Consider the following 21693-nt stretch of genomic DNA (forward strand, 5'->3'; position numbering starts at 1 on the left):
GAGTCATGTGACAAACCAGACCATGTGGTCACCGACTCACATGGTCGGTCACCCACCCACGGGGTCACTTCATAATGTGGTGATCCCTCCAAGTGGCCACCAACCCACGTGGTCAACCACCCATGGGGGTCACTAACCTGCGAGGTCATGTGGTCACTAACCTGCGAGGTCATGTGGTCACCTGTCCACATGATTACGCCCTCACACCATCACCCACCCACGCAGTCACCCACTCACCAGGTCAGCAACTCACATGGTAACCCACCCTGCTGTCAGGAGTTCAAACCAGTCACCCACCCACATGGTCACCCACCCACAGGGTCACCAAGCCACACATCTCCTGCCCATGTGACAAATAACCCATGGGGTCACCAGCCCATGCAGTCACCAAGCTGTGCCATCGCCCCCCAGACTCTGGCCTCTGCAGGGGTCAGAGATTCAGATGTCCGACAGAGACCCAAGTTCAGACAGCAGGGACTCACAGGGGTGTTGACTGATTAATTTCTCCTGTTACAGAGGGCAGGCGGGCTGGAAAGTGACCCCAGAGATGTCCACGTACTGACCTCGTGTGGTGGACACAAAAATGTCCGCATGGATGTTCACGTCCTGTCTACATCCTGACCCCCTGTGGTAGCCACAGTAACATCCCCAAGGATGTCTATGCCATGGTCCCCAGGTAGTGAACAGAATAACGTCCCTTAATATGTACTGTTCCATTTCTCCTCTTGAACCCAAACCCAGCCCCGTGTGCTAGGACATGCGTGTGACCAGGTGTCCTGGTATGAAGGCGGCACTCACCTTGGTGGCTGCAGCTCTTCATGTGCTCCAGGTAGTGGACGAGGTCTAGGTTCTTCACCTGGTTCCCCCACTAGTAGCGGATACTGGGCCACAGTTCTGCATGCTGACTCATGGATACCTCGTCCTTGTATGACAGGATGACCTGCTGGCCCCGGGACCATGGCTGGCGCAGAGTTGGCACCTCCTGTGGGGAGAATCATCCAGGTGCCCATGAGACGTGTGCACAGGGGTTATTGGGGTGCCTTGTGACACGATGTGTCAGGTATTGGGGGTGTCCCAGAAGCTACAGCAGTGTGTGGATTATTGGGGTGTCTATGAGCAGTGATGGACTGGTTATTGGGTTCTCTGTGAGAAGAGACAGTCAAGGGTGGAATAATGGCATGTGTGGGTAGAGACACTAGTGGGTAGATTACTGGGGTGTCTGAGTGGAGAAGGTGGTGGGTGGGTTATTGGGGTGTCTTGAGCAGTGATTGGTAGACTTTTGGGGTGTTTGAGTGGAGACAGTGGTGGGTAGATTACTTGGGTGTCTTGAGCAGTGATGGGTCAATTATTGGGGTACATACCTGAGTGGAAACAGAGGTGGGTGGATTATTGGGATTTCTGATAGGAAATGGCAGGTGGATTACTGGGGCTCTTGAGGTGTGATTGATGGATTTTGGGAGTGTCTGAATAGAGACCAGGCAGGGTGCATTATTGGGGGTGCCTGTGACCAGTGATGGGCTGGTTACTGGGGTGTTTGAGTGGAGACAGTAGTGGGTGGATTACTTGCGTTCTGTGAGCGGCGTCACCTGGTACCTGAATCAGCCTCATGCAGCAACATTACTGTAGAGAGCTATCTAATATGATAGAGGGTAGATACAACAATAAATAGGGCTATGACCATGTAGGGGGGATGTCACTGTGGAGAAAGTGAAAGTTGATCAGTCATGTCTGACTCTAGACAGGCCATGGAATTCTGTAGGCCAGAATACTGGAGTGCGTAACCTTTCCCTCCTCCAGTGGATCGTCCCAACCCAGGGACTGAACCCACCTCTCCCACAATGCAGGCAGAATCTTTACCAGCTGAGCCACCAGGGAAGCCCTACTGTGGAGAGGGGATTCATAATCAAGGAGGACCCTTACTGTAGTGGGGGGCTATTACTGTGGAGGGGGGAAGTTATAATAGGATGACTCTGATACCATGGGTCTTGTGTGTCCTCATGTCCAAGGGTCCAGCTTGGGTGTTTGGAGCCTGGGCTGGTGAACCCACAGGGTGCTTCCACCCAGGGACTGCCTGAGAGGAGGGTGAGGCTGGACTCTGCAAGAACACTGCCCCCCAAGACCACAATCTGGACCCAGGCTGTGTGCTCCATGTGACCAGTGACACTGGAAACCCTGTTCCCAGAAGCAGGGCCTCAACCCTGTTCCCAAAAGCAGGGCAGCACCAACACTGTTGATTTCACAGTGGACGATGTGGCCCTCATTGGGTATCCTCAGTGCATGCCCAGCCCCTGAGCGGGGGGCTACCCTCTGTGCCCAGCACAGGTGACTGACCTCTGTGTGCAGGTGCTGAGCATCACGAAGCAGCTAGATGCTGGGTGTGAGGACCTGCAGATGGCACACACAGAAGAGGGCACCGAGGGGAACCTGCACTCTGGCCACATGGTGTACACGACGGCCCTTGTGGAGGTGGGGGCGGGGGCAGGGGGTATGGACGGGGGTCCGCCAGCCAGGGACACCAACGTCTGGTCCAGGTAGGACATGGAAGGCCTCGGAGGGGATGGGCACACATCCACTCAGATGGACATCTGGTCACTCCAGGCAGGAGAGGCAGACCTCTAAGGGGACAACACAGGTCCACTCCAGTTAGAAGACACTGATCTCTAAGGGTACAGACAGACGTCCACTTCTGGCACGAGAGGGCTGACCTCTGGCATCAGGCACTCAGAATTCCTGACCAACATGCATTTCTGAACCCACAGCTGTACCCCATGACTCTGGGGTGTCTCCCAGAATTTGGCTAAACCAGGTCCCTGACACATCTTTTCCTGTGTCTACCAGTTTTCGGGTGTCCAGTTCATTCTCTCGGCTGCTGGACAAGTCACTTAATGTTTCACTCTGGCCGCTGGCCTCCCACGCTCCCTGGAGTACAAACTTCACACAGTATTATAAGCACTGCTCTCTGCTGCTGTGCGCACACACACACACACACACACACACACACACATGCATATCCGTGCACACACAGACCCTGAACACATGCACACGTGCGTGTGCACCTGTACCTACCAGAGCATCTGCATACACACACAGAAACACACAAACAAACACACACACACCCCAAAGCAATGCCACAGCTCCCCACTGCCACTCAGAAGAGGCTGGGTCCCTTGGGAGCAGGCACCACGCTTTATGTCTTTGTGTGTGAAGACCCCCAACCCGTCTGTAGAGGGGCTGTGCGGGGAGAAGTCCCCACCCACGCCCCTCTGTCTCTCACTACAAGGCCCCTCTCCTCCACCTCCATCCAGAACGCCCTCACAGAGATCTCAGAGTGGCTGGAGAACCATCCCCAGGAGGTGGTCATCCTGGCATGCAGGAACTCCGAGGGCATGATGGAGGACCTGCATGAGTACCTGATGGGCTGCTTCAAGAACATCTTTGGGGATATGCTGTGTTTCCGTGGGGTGAGCAGGGGCCACAGGCTCCCCATGCTCCTGGCAGTGGGAGCACTAGGTTTCACTGTAATCCAACTATCTGCTTGCTGCATGAGGCTGATTCAGGTACCAGGTGACGCCGCTCACAGAACGCAAGTAATCCACCCACTACTGTCTCCACTCAAACACCCCAGTAACCAGCCCATCACTGGTCACAGGCACCCCCAATAATGCACCCTGCCTGGTCTCTATTCAGACACTCCCAAAATCCATCAATCACACCTCAAGAGCCCCAGTAATCCACCTGCCATTTCCTATCAGAAATCCCAATAATCCACCCACCTCTGTTTCCACTCAGGTATGTACCCCAATAATTGACCCATCACTGCTCAAGACACCCAAGTAATCTACCCACCACTGTCTCCACTCAAACACCCCAAAAGTCTACCAATCACTGCTCAAGACACCCCAATAACCCACCCACCACCTTCTCCACTCAGACACCCCAGTAATCTACCCACTAGTGTCTCTACCCACACATGCCATTATTCCACCCTTGACTGTCTCTTCTCACAGAGAACCCAATAACCAGTCCATCACTGCTCATAGACACCCCAATAATCCACACACTGCTGTAGCTTCTGGGACACCCCCAATACCTGACACATCGTGTCACAAGGCACCCCAATAACCCCTGTGCACACGTCTCATGGGCACCTGGATGATTCTCCCCACAGGAGGTGCCAACTCTGCGCCAGCCATGGTCCCGGGGCCAGCAGGTCATCCTGTCATACAAGGACGAGGTATCCATGAGTCAGCATGCAGAACTGTGGCCCAGTATCCGCTACTAGTGGGGGAACCAGGTGAAGAACCTAGACCTCGTCCACTACCTGGAGCACATGAAGAGCTGCAGCCACCAAGGTGAGTGCCGCCTTCATACCAGGACACCTGGTCACACGCATGTCCTAGCACACGGGGCTGGGTTTGGGTTCAAGAGGAGAAATGGAACAGTACATATTAAGGGACGTTATTCTGTTCACTACCTGGGGACCATGGCATAGACATCCTTGGGGATGTTACTGTGGCTACCACAGGGGGTCAGGATGTAGACAGGACGTGAACATCCATGCGGACATTTTTGTGTCCACCACACGAGGTCAGTACGTGGACATCTCTGGGGTCACTTTCCAGCCCGCCTGCCCTCTGTAACAGGAGAAATTAATCAGTCAACACCCCTGTGAGTCCCTGCTGTCTGAACTTGGGTCTCTGTCGGACATCTGAATCTCTGACCCCTGCAGAGGCCAGAGTCTGGGGGGCGATGGCACAGCTTGGTGACTGCATGGGCTGGTGACCCCATGGGTTATTTGTCACATGGGCAGGAGATGTGTGGCTTGGTGACCCTGTGGGTGGGTGACCATGTGGGTGGGTGACTGGTTTGAACTCCTGACAGCAGGGTGGGTTACCATGTGAGTTGCTGACCTGGTGAGTGGGTGACTGCGTGGGTGGGTGATGGTGTGAGGGCGTAATCATGTGGACAGGTGACCACATGACCTCGCAGGTTAGTGACCACATGACCTCGCAGGTTAGTGACCCCCATGGGTGGTTGACCACGTGGGTTGGTGGCCACTTGGAGGGATCACCACATTATGAAGTGACCCCGTGGGTGGGTGACCGACCATGTGAGTCGGTGACCACATGGTCTGGTTTGTCACATGACTCTGTGGGTTATTGACTTCACATGTAGGCGGCTGACCCCACAGCTGGCACCATGAACTGCAGCCCCTGTCTTGTCCCAGGCAGGCTGTTCATGGCCGGCATGAACCTCACATTGAACCTGCAGCTTGTCCTCATTCCCCTGGCCTGGTCCCTGGCTCCACTACCTTTGCGCATGGGTGCGGGGCCAGTGCCCGGGGTCAGCTGCCGGCTATACCAACACCATCGCAGGCGACTTCATCTGGGCCGTCGGGTTTTTTTGGCGATGTCATCAGGTTGAACCAGAAGCTGCTTCAGGGCTGACAAATGGCACGTGTCTGGAGCTGGGCATCACGGAGGCTGCGTCTCAGTCACGTTCGTGTTACCAGCATGAAACGGAAACCGCCTCGGGGCTGACGGACGACGCACTGAGGGGCTGAGCATTGCGAGGCCACTCCTGGTTCACATCCTGTGACGTCACTGGGCTGATCCGGAAGCTGCTTCGAGGCCGCCAGATGGCGCGTGGGTGGAGCTGGGTGTCACGGAGGCTGCCTCTCAGTCACGTCCTGTGCCATCGCCGGCCGAAACCGGTAGCCGCCTTGGTGCTGATGGACGGCATGTTTAGGAGCTGGGCATTGCAGAGGCTATTCTCAGCCCTGTCCTGCGGGGCTGGTCATCCGTCCGCCCGTCCACTGAATGATGGTGACTGCAGAGGTGTGGCCAGGTGGCAGGGTCCGTGGTCTCCTCGGTCCTCCGTGTGTCTCTTGGCGAATGCAGAGTGTGAGGTGATGATTAAAGGTGAGTGCATGATTTATACAATCACATCCTTAGGGAGAAACACCCGGTCCATGGCTTCCCAGTAGGAGAGTCTGGGTTGTCCCCTCCCCCTGGCACCGAGAGCAGCAGAGGGTGACCCCCAGATCGGGAGGCGGGGGAGGCAGTATGGCAGTGGCTATATCTTTCCGTGTGTGCTTTACGTTTCTCTTCTCTTCTTATCTACTTGTAAGGCCTCCTCAGACAATCACTTTGCCACTTTGCAATTCTTTTTCTTGTGGATGCTTTTGATCACCACCTCATGCACAATGTTGGGAACCTCCATCCATAGGTCTTCTGGTGCCATGTGTGCCAGGCCTAACCCTTGAGTCTATTTGTCCCTTCCAGAGTATACTCACAAGGGATTTGAATAAAGCAAAGAACCACAGGAACACAGTAGAATGGGAAACACTAGAGATCTCTTCAGGAAAATTAGACATGCCAAGGGAACATTTCATGCAAAGACAGGCACAATAAAGCACAGAAACGTTATGGGCCTAACTAAAACAGAAGAGATGAAGAGGTAGCAAGAATATACAGAAGAACTGTAAATTTAAAAATAAAGATCTTATTATCCTGGATAACCACGATGGTGTGATGACTCACCTAGAGCCAGACATCCAGGAGTGCAAAGTCAAGTGGGCCTTAGGAAGCAGCAGTACGAACAAAGCTAGTGGAGGTGATGAAATTCCAGCTGAGAGCTTTCAAATCCTAAAAGACGGTGCTGTTAAAGTGGTGCACTCAATAGGTCAGCCAGTTTGGAAAACCTGGCAGTGGCCTCAGGACTGAAAACCGTCAGTTTTCATTTCAATCCCAAAGAAGGGCAATGCCAAACAATGTTCAAACTACCACATGGCAGCACTCATATTTCATGCTAGCAAGATAATGCTCAAAATCCTTCAAGCTAGGCTTCAACAGTATGTGACCTGAGAACTCCACAGACCCCACATTCAAACAGTTGATTCTTAATGCACAGTGATACCACAAAGATGGTCAAGATAGATACACACAATGTGTCTTTATGTCTAAGTCAGTGAAACAATATAGTCACTGCAAGGTACAAACCTTTTTAGCTTGAAAAATCTTATATTTGAATGTAAAACATCCTGCTGAAATTGAAAAATATGTGTTAAAGTGAAATTCATTCTTAATTGTCAATTATTTTGAGCCTATGGAGAAAAGAAAATAAATTTACATTCATTGGGACTGCTTCAGTTCAGTTCAGTCACTCAGTCGTGTCCAACAATTTTCATTGGGTGCTGCTTAAATTTTCACAGGCTTTTTTTCTTAAAAATTCCCTTACAGTTTTAACATCTTAATTAGATATAAAATGATCAGTAGATTTTATACTATGTTTTCTGGACATTTTCATTTCCTTTAATTTATGAATGTAACTAGAAGGTTTTTCTATTGAGTGAGTATTAAAAATGACTCCTCTCTTTTGTGTGGAACACACTGTTTACACTAGTGTTGGGAGATATTTTATTGCCTAAAACCTTTTCTAATTCAGCTCTACAATCTAGGATTTTTGTTTGTTTTCCTTTGTTTAGGCTGAGAATTTTCTCATCTATATTTAGTATCTTCAGAGTTTCTGTTAGGAATGTGTGTCTGCTGTTGCTTACTTGCACCGTCGTGTCCAACTCTTTGCCACCCCATGGACTGTGAGCCCACCAGTCTCTTCTGTTCATGGGGATTCTCCAGGCAAGAATGCTGGGGTCAGTTTCCATGCTCTGCTGCAGGGGATCTTCCTGACCCAGAGATGGAATTCGCATCTGCCACAGCTCCTGCATTGCACGCGGATTCTTTACCACTGAGTGAAACTGGATCTTGTATACGTGAAACCCACTTTAATTATGAAGATTCATAGTCAGTGAAAAACACAGATACAGAAGCCCTAAAAAGCATTTATCTTTAACCAATTAATAATAAGAATAAAAACCTTCATTTCAATTTGCATTCGTTTATTTTTTCAATTAAATTTTCATTGAAGGATAGTTACTTTCCAGAATTTTGTTGTTTTCTGTCAAACTTCAACATAACAGTCTTTCTTAACTCATAGTTTCTCTTAAATATCATCTTATTCTGTGTAAATAACTTCTTTTAACATTTCTTACAGACAAGGTATCTGCTGAGAATGAATTCCCCAATGTTTTGTTCATATGAAAATATCTCCTGCTCCTTTGCTTTTGAAGGATAATATTCCTGGATGTAGAAGTTAATTTCAGTAGTTTAAAAGAAAAAAAAATACGTTTGATTTATTGAAATGTTGTACCTGTAGCATGAATATACTAGTTAAGCTGTATAATTCATTGATTTGTAACTTATTAATAGGTTGAATAACCATAATCACAGCCTCATTCTAGAATATTTTCATCATTCCAATTGGGAAACACTCTTTTGCTGGCAGACATTTTCCATTTCCCCCTTCATCTGGGCCCTTGCATTCACTCCTCTATTTTCGGTCTTCAGAGAATTACCTAATCTAAGACATATGTGTTCACACGAACAGAATAATGCAATACACAGCCTTTTGTTCCCAGCTTCTTTTAATTAACATGATCATTTCAGAGCTCTAACATGTTATAGCTTATATAAGAACTCCATTCATTTGATGGCCAAATAATTTTGTATTGCATGTTTTATTTATTTGATCACCAGTTGATGGTCATTTGAGTTATTTCAATGTTGTTTTCCTTTTTTAAGTTTATTTCTTTTGAAAAATTATTTTTTAATTTAATAATTGTAAAATTTTAAATTTAATGGCCTTTTCTGCATCTGTTTAGGTTATCATATGATTTTTAGCTTTCCTGTGGTTAATATGGTGTGTCACATTAATTGATTTGCGAATATTGAAGAATCCTTGCATCCCTGGAATAAAGCCAACCTGATCATGGTTTTTGATATGTTGTTGAATTCTGTGTGCTAAAATTTTGCTGAGGATTTTTTGCATCTATGTTCATCAGTGATATTGGCCTGTAGTTTTCTTATTTGGTCTTGTCTTTGCCTGGTTTTGGTATCAGGGTGATGGTAGTCCTGTAGAATGAGTTTGGAAGTGTTCCTTCCTCTGAAATATTTTTGAGAGAGTTTTAGAGGGATAGGCATTTGCTCATCTCTGAATGTTTGATGGAATTCACCTGTGAAGTCATCTGGTCCTGGGATTTTGTCTTTTGGGAATTTCTTGGTCACAGCTTCGATTTGGAGCTTGTAATTGAGTGGTTCATAATTTCTATTTCTTCCTGTTTCAGTCTTGGAAGATTGAGCTTTTCTAAGCATCTGTCCATTTCTACCAGGTTATCTATTTTATTGCCATAGAGTTGTTCATAATAGTCTCTTATAATCCTTTGTGTTTCTGCATTTTCTGTTGTAATTCTCCCTTTTCATTTCTAAGTTTGTTGATTTCATTCTTCTCTCTCTGTTTCTTGATGAGTCTGGCTAAAGGCTTGTCAATTTTTTTTATCTTCTCACAGAACCAGCTTTTAGTTTGTTGACCTTTGCTATTGTTTCTTTCATTTATTTTTCATTTATTTCAGCTCAGATTTTTATGATTTCTTTCCATGTACTAATTTTGGCTATTTTTTTTGTTTGTTTGTTTTGTTTTTCTTTATCAGTTGTTTTAGGAGTCAATTGAGCTTGTCTATTCAATGCTTTTCTTGTTTCTTGAGTTAGGATTGTATTGCTACAAACTTCCCTCTTAGAACTTCTTTTCCTGCATCCCATAGATTGTGAGTTGTTGTTTTTTCATTGTCATTTTTTTCTAGAAAATTTTCGATTTCCATTTTGACTTCTTCAGCAACCTGTTGGTTATTTAGAAACGTGTTGTTTCATCTCCATGTGTTTGTGTTTCTTACAGTTTTCTTTTTTTCTCCTAATTGATATCTAGTCTCATAGTGTTCTGGTAAGAAAAGATGCTTGATATAATTTCAATTTTGTTCATTTTACTGAGGTTTGATTTGGGACCCAAGATGTGGTCTCTCCTGGAAAATGCTCCCTGTGCACATGAGAAGAAGGTGTATTCTTCTCCATTTGGATGGCATGTCCTGAAGATATCAATAAGATTCATCTCATCTCATGTATCATTTAAGACATGTGTTTCTGCATTAATTTTCTTTTTTGATGATCTGTCCATTGTTGTGAGTGGGGTGTTAAAGTCAACTATGATTGTTTTACTGTCAATTTCTCTTTTAATGTCTGTTAACGTTTGCCTTATGTATTGAGGTGCTCCTTTGTTGGGGGCATAGATGTTTACAATTGGTATGTCTTCATCTTGTATTGATCCCTTCATCACTATGTAGTGTCCTCCCTTATCTATTGTAATCTTCTTTCGTTTAAGGTCTGATATGAGGATTGCTATTCTATCTTTCTTTTGATTCCCATTTGCATGGCATATATGTTTCCATCCTGTCACTGTCAGTCTGTATGTGTCTTTAGGTCTGAAGTGCGGTTCTTATAGACAGCAGGTACATGGGTCTTTTTCTTTTAAATTAACGTATTTATTTTAATTGGAGGCTACTTACTTTGCAGTATTGTGGTGGTTTTTGCCATATATTGAGCTGAATCAGCCATGGGCGTACATGTCTTCCCCATCCTGAAACCCTTACCGCTTCTCTCGCCATCCCACCCTTCAGGGTTTCCCCACTACAGCGGCTTTCAGTGCCCTATATCATGCATCAAAGTTGGGACAGGTGATCTATTTTACATATTGTAATATACATGTTTCGCTGCTAGTCTCTCAAATAATCTCACCCTGGCCTTCTCCAACAGTGTCCAAAAGTCTCTTCATTATATCTGTGTCTCTTTTACTGCCTTGCATATGTGGTCATCATTACCATCTTTCTAATTTCTATATATATGTGTTAATATACTTTATGGGTCTTTTTCCTTCTAACATACTTCACTCTTTATAATAGGCTCCAGTTTCACCCACCTCATTAGAAGTGATTCAGATACATTCTTTTTAATAGCTGAGTCATGTGTATCATGGTTTTCTTTTCCATTTGTATGTTGAAGGACATCTAGGTTGCTTCCATATCCAAGCTATTGTAAACAGTGCTGCGATGAGCATTAGGGTACTCATGTCTTTTTCAGTGCTGGTTTCCTCAGTGTGTATGCCCAGCAGTGGGATTTCTGGGTTGCTTGGCAATTCTGTTTCCAGTTTTTTAAGGAATCCCCACACTGTTCTCCATAGGGCCATTCTAGTTTACATTCCCACCAACGGTGTAAGAGGGTTCCCTTACTCTGCACCCTCCGCAGCATTTATTGTTTGTAGACTTCCTGATAGCAGCCATCTTGACCAGCGAGAGATGATCCCTCATGTGGTTATGATTTGCATTTCTCTGATAATGAGTGATGCTGAGCATCTTTTCATGTGTTTGTTAGCCATTTGTATATCTTCTTTGGAGAAAAGTCTCTTCAGTTCTTTGTCCCATTTTTTTGATTGGGTCATTTATTTTTCTGGTGTGGAGCTGCTTGTATATTTTTGAGATTAATTCTTTGTCAGTTGCTTCATTTGCTATTATTTTCTCCCATTCTGAAGGCTGTCTTTTCACCTTTCTCATAATTTCCTTCATTGTTCCCAAGCTTTTAAGTTTAATCAGGTCCAGATTGTTTAATTTTGCTTGTATTTCCATTACTCTGAGAGGTGTGTCATAGACGATCCTACAGTGATTTATGTAAGGGAGTGTTTTGAATATGTTCTCCTCTAGGCATTTTATAGTGTCTAGTACTGCATCTTTCGTCAATTTTGAGTTTGTTTTTGTGTACAGTGTTAGAAAATGTTCTAGTTCCCTTCTTTTACATTTGGTAGACCAGTTTTCCCATCACCACTTGTTAAAGAGATTGTTTTTTCTCCATTGTATATTTTTGCATCCTTTGTTAAAGATACGGTGTCCATGGGTGTGTGGATTTATCTCTGAGCTTTCTGTTTTGTCCCATTGATCTATATTTCTGTCTTTGTGCCAGTACCATACTGTCCTGATGGCTGTAGCTTTGCAGTATAGTCTGAAGTCAGGCAGATTGATTCCTCCTCTTCCATTCTTCTTTCTCAAGATTGCTTTGGCTCTTCGAGGTTTTCTGTATTTCAATCCATATTGTGAAATTGTGTGTTCTTGTTCTGTGAAAAATACCAGTGATAGCTTGATAGGGATTGCATTCAATCTACGAGTGCCTTGGGTAGTATACTCATTATCACTATGTTGACTTTTCAGATCCATGAACAAGGTATATTTCACCATGTATTTCTGTCATCTTTGATTTCTTTCATCAGTGTCTTAACGTTTTCTATGTATAGGTCTTTTGTTTCTTTAGGTAGTTTTATTCTTTTCACCACAATGCTGAAAGGGATTGCTTTTTCATTTCACTTTCTGTTTTCTCATTGTTAGTGTATCGAAATGCAAAGGATTTATGTGTATTAATTTTATATCCTGCAACTTTTCTGTATTCATTGATTAGCTCTAGTCATTTTCTGGTGGTGTCTTTAGGGCTTTCTGTGTAGAGGATCATGTTATCTGCAAACAGTGAGAGTTTCATTTCTTCTTTTCCAATCTGGATACCCTTTAATTTTTTTCTTCTCTCATTGCCATGGCTAAAGCTTCCAAAACTATGTTGAATAGTAGTGGTGAGAGTGGGCACTCTTGTCTTGTTCCTGACTTTAGGGGAAATGCTTTCAATTTCTCGCCTTTGAGGATAAAGTTTGCTATGATTTTATCATATATGTCTTTTATTATGTTGATTCGTGTTCTTTCTGTGCCTGCTTTCTTGAGTGTTTCTATCATAAATGCGTGAATTTTGTCAGAGGCTTTCTCTGCATCTATGGAGATAACCATATGGTTTTTACCTTTCAGTTTGTTAATGCAATTTATCACATTGACTGATTTGCAGATATTGAAGAATCCTTGCATCCCTGGAATAAACCCACTTGGTCATGATGTCTGACCTTTTGGATATGTTGTTGGATTCTGTTTGCTAGAATTTGTTGAAGATTTTTCCTGTATGTTCATCAGTGATATTGGCCTGTAGTTTTCTTTTTTTGTGGCATCTTTCTCTGGTTTTGGGATTAGGGTGATGGGGGCCTCATAAAATGAGTTTGGGGGTTTACGTTGTGCAATAATTTAGAACAGTTTGAGTAGGATAGGTGTTAGCTCTTTAATTGTTTGGAGGAATTCACCTGTGAAGCCAACTGGTCCTGGGCTTTTGTTTGTCCAAAGATTTTTTATTACAGTTTCAATTTCCATGCTTTTGATGGGTCTGGTAAAATTTTCTCTTTCTTCCTTCAGTTTTAGAAGGTTCAGTTTTAGAAGGTTATACTTTCTAAGAATTCGTCCATTTCTTCCTGCTGCTGATAGTAGTCTCTTGTGATTGTTTGTATTTCTGCGTTGTCTGTTGTGATTTCTCCATTTCCATTTCTAATTTTGTTGACTGGTTTGATTCTTCTCCCTTTTTTTCCTGATGGGTCTGGCTAGTGGTTTGTCTATTTTATTTATCTTCTCAGAGAACCAGCTTTTAGTTTTGTTGAGTTTTGCTATAGTCTCCTTTTCTTTTTTTTTTCCCACTTCTTTCTGCCCTGATTTTTATCTTGTCTTTCCTTCTGCTAACCCTGGGGTTCTGCACTGCTTCTTTTTCTAGTTGCTTTAGGTGTAAAGTTAGGTCATTTATTTGATGTTTCTCTTGTTTCTTGAGGTAAGCTCTTATTGCTATCAACTTTCCCTTTAGCACTGCTTTACTGAATGGCATAGATTTGGGTTCTCGTGTTTTAATTTTCATTTGTTTCTATGCATATTTTGATTTCTTTTTTATTTCTTCTGTAATTTGTTGGTTATTCAGAAGCACATTGTTCAGCCTCCATATGTTTTTATTTTTAATAGTTTTTTTTTTTTTCCTGATGTTGACATCTCATCTTACCTCATTGTGATCAGAAAAGATGCTCAAAATGATTTCGATTATTTTGAATTTACCAAGGCTAGATTCATGGCCCAGAATTTGATCTATTCTGGAGAATGTTCCATGTGCACTTGAGAGAAAGGTGAATTTCATTGTTTTGGGGTGAAATGTCCTATAGATATCAATTAGGTCTAACTGGTCCATTGTATCATTTAAATTTGTGTTTCTTTGCTAATTTTCTGTTTGGTTGATCTATACATAGGTGTGAATGGTGTATTAAAGTCTTCTATTCTTATTGTGTTACTGTTAATTTCCCCTTTCCTCTTTGTTAGCATTTGCATTATGAATATTGAGCTTCTCCTATGTCGGGTACGTATATATATTCTGGGTTTGATCCTTTGATTCTTACGTAGTGTCCTTTGTCTCTTTACACAGCCTTTCTTTCAAAGTCTATTTTATCTGATATGAGTATTGATACTCCTGCTTTCTTTTGGTCTCCATTTGCATGACATACCTTTTTGCAAACGTGTATGTTCCCTCTGTATGTGTCCCTTGGTATGAGGTGGGTCCCTTGTAGACAGCAAGTGTAGGGGTCTGCTTTTGTAACGATTTTACAATACTTCCTTTGTCGTATAGCTATCCATTTGCCGATGCCTCTGTCCAGTCATCAATTGACCTTTTCCATTTGCCGATGCCTCTGTCCAGTCATCAATTGACCTTTTTCCTTGGTGCATTTTCTGGTAAATTGCAGACATCAGTGTGTCTCTCTGTAAGTATTTCAGCAAGCCTGCCATTTAGTAGTGAGCTGTGTTTGTTTACAGCAATTTTCTTTGGATATAAACTTTATATACAATGAAATGTCCCAATCTTTTTTTTTTTTTCCAGTCATGCTGCTTTTCAATTGAAGTATAGTTGATTTACAGTGTTGTGTTCAGCTCAGTTCAGTTCAGTTGCTCACTCATGACTGACTCTTTGCGGCCCAGTGAACCGCAGCATGCTAGGCCTCCCTGTCTATCACCAATCCCAGAGTTTACCCAAACTCAGGTCCATTGAGTTGGTGATGCCTTCTAACCATCTCATACTGTGTCGTCCGCTTCTCCCCCTGAACTCAATCTTTCCGAGCATCAGTGTCTCTACAAAGGAGTGAGCTCTTCGCATTAGGTGGCCAAAGTGGTGGAGTTTCAGTTTCAACATCAGTCCTTCCAATGAACACCCAGGACTGATCCCCCTTAGGATGGACTGGTTGGATCTCCTTGCAGTCCAAGGGACTCTCAAGAGTCTTCTCCAACACCACAGTTTAAAAGCACCAATTCTTCAGGGCTCACCTTTCTTTATAGTCCAAATCTAACATCCATACGTGACTACTGGAAAAACCATAGCCTTGACTAGATGAACCTTTGTTGACAATGTAATGTCTCCGCTTTTTAATATGCTGTCAAGGTTGGTCATAACCTTTCTTCCAAGGAGTAAGCGTCTTTTAATTTCATGCCTGCAGTGACCATATGCAGTGATTTTGGAGCCCCCAAAAATAAAGTCAGCCACTGTTTCCCCATCTATTTTCCATGAAGTGATGGGATCGGATGCCTTGATCTTAGTTTTCTGAATGTTGAACTTTAAGCCAACTTTTCACTCACTCCTCTTTCAGTTTCATCAAGAGGCTCTTTAGTTCTTCTTCACGTTCTGCCATAAGGGTGGTGTCATCTGCATATGTGGGTTTATTGATATTTCTCCCGGCAGTCTTGATTCCAGATTGTGCTCATTCCAGCCTAGCGTTTCTCCTGATGTACTCTGCATATAAGTTAAAAAAGCACGGTGGCAATATACAGCCTTAACGTACTCTTTTCCCTATTTGGAACCAGTCTTTTGTTCCATGTCCAGTTCTACCTGTTGCTTCCTGACACGCATACAGGTTTCTCAAGAGGCAGGTCAGGTGGTCTGGTATTCCCATCTCTTTCAGAATTTTCCACACTTTATTGACATCCACATAGTCAAAGGCCTTGCCATAGTCAGTAAAGCAGAAATAGATGTTTTTCTGGAACTCTGTTGATTTTTCGAGGATCCAGGGGGTATTGGCAATTTGATCTCTGGTTCCTCTGCCTTTTCTAAAACCAGCTTGGACATATGGAATTTCACAGTTCAAGTATTGCTGAATCCTGACTTGGAGAATTTTGAGCATTACTTTACTAGTGTGTGAGATGAGTGTAATTGTCTGGTAGTTTAAGCATTCTTTGGCATTGCCTTTCTTTGGGATTGGAATGAAAACTGGCCTTTTCCAGTCCTATGGCCACTGCTGAGTTTTCTCAGTTTGCTGACATATTGAGTGCAACAGTTTCACAGCATCATCTTTTAGCATTTGAAATAGCTCAACTGGAATTCCATCGCCTCCTCTAACTTTGTTCATATTGCTGCTCCCTATGGCCCACTCGACTTCAGATTCCAGGACGCCTGGCTCTAGGTGAGTGATCACACCATTGTGATTATCTGTGTTGTGAAGATCTTTTTTGTAGAGTCCTTCTGTGTACTCTTGCCATCTCTTCTTAATATTTTCTGCTTCTGTTAGGTCCATACCATTTCTGTCCTTTATTGACCCCAATTTGCATGAAATATTCCTTTGGTATCTCTCATTTTCTTGACAAGATCTCTAGTCTTTCCCATTCTATTGTTTTCTTCTATTTCTTGGCATTGACTGCTGAGGAAGGCTTTGTTATCGCTCCTTGCTATTCTTTGGAACTCTGAATTCAAATGGATGTATCTTTCCTTTTCTCCTTTGCTTTTAGCTTCTCTTCTTTTCACAGCTATTTGTAAGGCCTCCTCAGACAGCCCTTTTGCTTTTTTGCAAATCTTTTTCTTGGGCATGGTCTCGCTCCCTGTCTCCTATACAAAGTCATGAACCGGCATCAATAGTTCATCAGGCACTCTGTCTATCAGATCTAGTCCCTTAAATCTATTTCTCGTTTCCACTGTATAATCATAAAGGATTTGATTTAGGTCATACCTGAATGGTCTAGTGGTTTTCCCCACTTTCTTCAATTTAAGTCTGAATTTGGCAGTAAGGGGTTCATTATTGTTCATCACATTATTGGCTGTGATCTGGTCATGTTTTTGCTGATTGTATAGATCTTCTCCATCTTTGGCTGCAAAGAACACAATCAGTCTGATTTCGGTGTTGAACATATGGTGATGTCCTTGAGTAGAGTCTTCTCTTGTGTTGTTGGAAGAGGGTGTTTGCATGACCAATCCGTTCTCTTGGCAAAATTGTATTAGCATTTGCCCTGCTTCATGCTGTACTCCAAGGCCAAATTTGCCTGTTACTCCAGGTGTTTCTTGATGTCCTACTGTTGCACTCAAGTCCCCTATTATGAAAAGGACATCTCTTTGGGGTGTTAGTTCTAAAAGGTCTTGCAGGTCTTCATAGTACCATTCAACTTCAGCTTCTTCAGTGTTACTTGTCGGGGCATAGACTTGGATTACTGTGATGTTGAATGGTTTGCCTTGAAGACGAAGAGAGATCATTCTGTCATTTTTGAGATTGCATCCAAGTACTGGATTTCAGAGTCTTTTGTTGCCTATGATGTCTACTTCATTTCTTCTAAGGGATTCTTGCCCACAGTGGTAGATTTAATGGTCACCTGAGTTAAATTCATCCATTCCAGTCCATCTGTGTTCACTCTTGCCATTTCATTTGACCATTTCCAATTTGCCTTGATTCATGGACCTAACATACCAGGTTCCTATGCAATATTTCTGTTTGCAGCATCAAACCTTGCTTCTATCACCAGTCCCATCCACACCTGTGTGTTGTTTTTGCTTTGGATACATCCGTTCATTCTTTCTGGAGTTATTTCTCCACTGATCTCCAGTAGTATATTGGGCACCTGCCGACCTGGGGAGTTCATCTTTCAGTGTCCTATATTTTTGCCTTTTCATACTGTTTCTGGGATTCTCAATGCAAGAATACTGAAGTGGTTTGCCATTTCCCTTCTTCTTTATAGCACAGTGATTCAGTTAAACACATATATTGTATATATACATTGTGTATATGTATATATATATATATATATATATATATATATATGTATGTATGCATTCTTTTGTTTCATCTTTAATTTTTGTTTCTCTTTTGACTACACTTTAACCATGTGGGTTTAGTTCCCTGACCAGGAATTGAACATGCATGCCCTGCAGTGGAAGTGTGGAGTCGTAACCACTGAATGCCAGGGATATCCCATATATATTCTTTTCCATCATGATTTATCATAGGATACTGAATATAGTTCTCTGTCCTCTACAGTAGGAACTTGTCAATGCATTCCGTATACTCTAGTCTATATCTCTTAACCCCAATCTCATACTCCATTGCTCCCCCAATTCTCTCAGCCTTGGAAGCCACACGTCTGTTCTCTATGTCCACAAGTGTGTTTCATACATGTGCTCCTTTGTGTTATATCTCTTTCTTTGGTTTATTTTTATTAGTGGGGGCTAAATACTTTACAATATTGTAGCGGTTTTTGCCGTACACTGACATGAATCAGCCATGGGTTTACATGTGTTTCCCATCCTGAACATCCCTCCTACCTCCCTCCCCATCCCATCCCTCCGGGTCATCCCAGTGCACCAGCCCTGAGCACTTGTCTCATGCATCAAACCTGGACTGGCGATCTGTTTCACACTTGATAATATACGTGCTTCAATGCTATTCTCTCAGATCATCCCACCCTCGCCTTCTCTCATAGAGTCCAAAAGTCTGTTCTATACATCTGTGTCTCTTTTTCTGTCTTGCATATAGGGTTATCATTACCATCTTTATAAATTCCATATATATGCGTTAGTATACTGTATTGGTGTTTATCTTTCTGGCTTCCTTCACTCTGTGTTATATCTTAGATTCCACATTTAAGCGATATCGTTTGTTGTTTGTCTTTCTCTGTGTGCCTCACTTCAGCTAGTATGATCATCTCTCGTTCCATGCGTGTTGACTCAAATGGCCTTATTGTTGTAGCTGTACAGATTCTTGTACTCTTTAACCACACATAGAGGTATTCATCTGTGGTTATTTTCCCGGATATATTATGAAAACTTGTGTAGTACACCACTCGTGGGATAGCGCGTCCATTTTGAAGCTGTATTAGCATTTTATACGTTTTTGTCAGTCAGTTCAGTTCAGTCGGTCAGTCGTGTCTGACTCTTTGCGAGCACATGCACTGTAGGCTTCCCTATCCATGATCAACTCCTGGGGCCTGCTCAAACTCGTGTCCATCGAGTGGGTGATGCCATCCAAACCTCTCATCCCCTGGTGTGCCCCTCACCTTCTGCCTTCAATCTTTCCCAGCATTAGGGAGTTTTCAAATGAGTCAGTTCTTCCCATCAGTTGGCCAAATTATTGGAGTTTCAGCTCAGCATCAGTCCTTCCAATGAATATTCAGGACTGATTTCCTTTAGGATTGACTTGTTTGATTTCCTTACAGCCCAAGGTAGTCCCCAGAGCATATGTGGGTATGAATAAACATTTACTGTGCTTATGCTGGCCTCTCGTGGAGAAAGAGAAGATTGCTTATGAATGTAATTTATAAAATCCAGATGTGTTCTCTCAAATGTATATGTGAGTCCAGTTCAGTCGGTCAGTGTGTCTGACTCTTTGTGACCCCATGGACTGCAGCACGCCAGCCTTCCTTGTCCATCACCTCTCCTGGAGCTTACTGAAACTCATGTCCATTAAGTCGGTTATGACACCCAACCATCCCATTCTCTGTCGTCCGCTTCACCTCCTGCCTTCAGTCTTTCCCAACATCAGGGACTTTTGCAATGAGTCAGCTCTTCACATCAGCTGGCCAAAGTATGTGGGTGTGAATAATTATTTTCTGTACCTTTGCTGCCCTGTCGTGGAGAAATAGAAGAATGGTTATGAATGCAGTTCATAAAATCCAGATGTTCTCACGTATGTATATGTGGGTATGAATAAATATTTACTGTGCATATGATGCCCTCTCGAGGATAAACAAAAATGCTAATGAGTGTAATTTACAAAATCCAAGGTATTCACTCATATGTATATGTGTGTATGAATGCATATTTTCTGTGCTTATGCTGACATCTCATGGAGTAATAGAAGAATGCTTTGGAATGTAATGTATAAAATCCAGATGTATTCTCTCATAAGTACATGTGGGTATGAATAAACATATACTGTGCTTATTCTGCCCTCTGGTGGAGAAATAGAAGAGTGCTTATGAATGCAATTTATATTTTTACTTTATTTTATTTTTTCTCCTTTATTTATTTATTTATTTATTCAGTGGGTTTTGTCATACATTGATATGAATCAGCCATAGATTTACACGTATTCCCCATCCCGATCCCCCCTCCGACCTCCCTGTCCACCTGATTCCTCTGGGTCTTCCCAGTGCACCAGGCCCAAGCAATTTATAAAAACCAGATGTTTTCTTTACATGTTGGAAATGATACTGTATAACATTTAAAAAAATTAATACATGCTCATAACAGAAAATGTGAAGTTGCTAGAAAAATACAAAGACAGAAAAAAATCACCCATGATTTCATATAGCATTGCCTCAGAATTCTGAGTTCCTGGGAAGGGGAGATAAAAAGATGAGAGTGCACTAGTTCTTTTAGTATAAAATCATCTTTTCTGCTATTTGAATGCTAACGTAGAACTTGGTTCTGATACATGATTCTTGCTTTGTTTACTTATCTTTAAGCTTCTATTTTTACAAATGCCTAGTAATTTGACCCCCTGTTTAGAGACTCTTTCTTGCAAGGAGGTGTGTGTGTGTGTGTGTGTGTGTGTGTGTGTGTGTGTGTGTGTGTGTGTGTCTGTGACTTATTGCTATGACTTAAAAATGTTGCAAGTCGTGGCTATGGAAAATAATGTTACGATGAACATTGGGGTGCATGTACCTTTTGGAAATAAGGTTTTCTCCAGGAATATGCACAAGAGAGGGGTTGCTAGGTCATATGGTAATTCCGTTTAACTTTGAAAGGAGCTGCCATACTGTTCACCATATTGGCTGTGCCAATTTACATGCCCACTGACAGTGCAAGAGGGTTCCCTTTTCTCCCCACTCTCCCTAGATTTATTCTTTGTAGAATTTTTGATGATAGCTATTCAGACTAGTGTCTGAATTGTAGTTTTGATTTGCATTTCTCTAATAATGACTGATGTTGAGCCTCTTTTCATGTATTTTACCTCAATCTGAATGTCTTCTTTGGCGCAATGTTTGTTTAGATCTGCTTGTTTTTTGAGTTTTTTTTTTTTTTGTTTTGTTTTGTTTTTTTTATATTTGGGTACATGAGCTGTTTTTATGTTTTGGAGAATACTGCCTTGATAACTAATGGGAACTACCTCTGTAGCACAGGTAAGTGTCCTCAATGATCTGTGGAGACCTAAATACAAAGGAAATTCAAAAAATAGGTCATATATACACACACAAACACACAGCTGATTTAGGTTGCTGTCCAGCAGAAAGTAACAGGACATTGTAAAGCAACTGCATGTGTACATACTGTAGGCTCCATTTATAGGAAGTTCTAGATGAGGCAAAAGCAATCTCTACTAATGGAACTGAGAAGAGGGGTTTCATGTGGGAAGGGCAGTGTGGGCAAGGGTACCAAAGAGCTTTTCTAGGATGCTGAGAAAAAATTGCACTGAGCATCATATAATCTTGGTGAAATTGCATAAATATTTCTGCAGTGTAAATTCCAAACAGGGTCTTGCTAAGTGGCTCCATGTATTTATAAATTTACTAGATAGTGTCAAAGTATCCTTCAGAAAGTTGCATCACACTATGTTTTCACAACACTGCATGAGCACTCATTTTCCAATCCCTCATCCTCAATTTGGAGGAAACATTTGGGACCTTTCAAC

The 21693-nt window shown here is 42.9% G+C and overlaps 1 pseudogene; it reads left to right on the top strand.

Moving 5' to 3' along the window:
* Positions 1 to 757: 757 nt before the first annotated feature.
* LOC133052957 (PI-PLC X domain-containing protein 1-like) lies at positions 758 to 5447 on the top strand (annotated as a pseudogene).
* The last annotated feature ends 16246 nt before the right edge of the window (positions 5448 to 21693 follow it).

The sequence above is a fragment of the Dama dama genome, chromosome X (genome assembly GCF_033118175.1).
Source record: "Dama dama isolate Ldn47 chromosome X, ASM3311817v1, whole genome shotgun sequence".
Taxonomy (NCBI): Eukaryota; Metazoa; Chordata; class Mammalia; order Artiodactyla; family Cervidae; genus Dama; species Dama dama.